Genomic DNA, 1,537 nt, shown 5'->3' with positions numbered 1-1,537 from the left:
TTTTCACACGAGGCAGTAACACCAGGAAGACTGGTGGTTCAAATCCACCCAAAGCCCCTGTGAAGGGCGAAGGGCCTGCCTCTGAGCCGACTTCATGGCTGTGAGGTTGGGGTTTGCTGGCCTGTGGGGTCGCTATGAGTCAGTATGGACTCGGTGGCAGTAAGTTTTGTGTTGTTGTTGTTGTTGTTGTTGTTGTTTTGATCTAAACTATGGGGACCTGGGGGTTGGGAACAACTGATCCAAGGCTGGATGCCTTAACCAGATACCACCAATGCTCATCAATGTCTCCTAACACGTCTAGAAGAAAGTTTAAAAGGGCTTATCAAAGAAAAAAATATTTTAAGGTATTTCTTGGGGTTAAGATTAATGAATGGTTTTATTATCTTTTTATGCTTAACAATATTCTCTGACTTCTCTGCAAAGATAATGTGTCCGCTACTTGAAGAGCACACGTAAGCTCCTTTTACTATTCAGGACAACCCTTCCGGGATCTACATGCGGTGTGCACACGTGCAACAACAGAATTCTCAACGGAAACATCCCCTCCTCACGTTCCAGAAAGGCGTGGGTGTCGTCTTTTACAACAGCCTGACGGCCTCAGTTGACGGCCTGACCTGCTCCACAGTCACGTGCACAGAACGTGCCTGACTCCCCCAAACCCTGACCTGCCAGCTCCTTGTTTTGTGGCAGATTTGCTGGTACAGCTCTGTTGTTTATCCTCAGCAAGAAGAGTGATCAGTGACTCCCCTTCCACCCCTGCCTGCCTTTTGCCAGTGCCAAAGAGCCTTTGAAAGGCCCAAGACAGCCTTCATCAAAGGTGGACTTGTTACATAATTTACTTTCTTAGCTTTATATGTTTTATTGCGTTGTATTGCATTATAATTAACATATCATGTAATCCTATGGTTGTCATACCAAGAAAGGCTGTACAATAATGGTCACAATCAACTTTGGAAGCACCCCCCCTTCTTTTATACATTGATCATGATTGCACATTTCCCCCTCCCTGACCCTCTGTGTCCCCAGGTAATCGTCAATCCTGTTACTATCTTTGTTTTCCTTACATCCCAGTTTCTCTATACAGATAGCTACGCAAGACTAGGGCAGACACCAAGCAAGAATCCTTCAACAATGGCCATACAAAACTGATAGACACCTCAATCTAGCAGCGACCAGAGAATACTAACATTTTAGAATAGATCCACATTGGATCTGTAGGAACCATGGTGTCCCAAAGTCAAACCAAGAACTTTTAAGAATGGCTTTTGAAAATAACTGTCTAGAAAAGAATGATGGCAACATATGTACAGATGTGCTCGATACAATTGACGTATGGATTGTTACAAGAGCTGTAAGAGCCTTCGATAAAATGTTTTAAAAAGAATGGATTTTAGTGTAACTTATGACAGAACTATAATAATTTATGAATTTTGAAGGGTTCATGAGGGAGGGGGCGTGGGGAGGGAGTGGGGAAATGAGCAACTGATGTTAAGGGCTAAAGTAGAAGGCAAATGTTTTGAGAATGATGAGGGCAACA

Source organism: Echinops telfairi, unplaced genomic scaffold, assembly GCF_000313985.2.
Source record: "Echinops telfairi isolate 266 unplaced genomic scaffold, ASM31398v2 ScPeMD7_7412;HRSCAF=8450, whole genome shotgun sequence".
NCBI lineage: Eukaryota > Metazoa > Chordata > Mammalia > Afrosoricida > Tenrecidae > Echinops > Echinops telfairi.
This window is presented reverse-complemented; position numbering follows the sequence as displayed.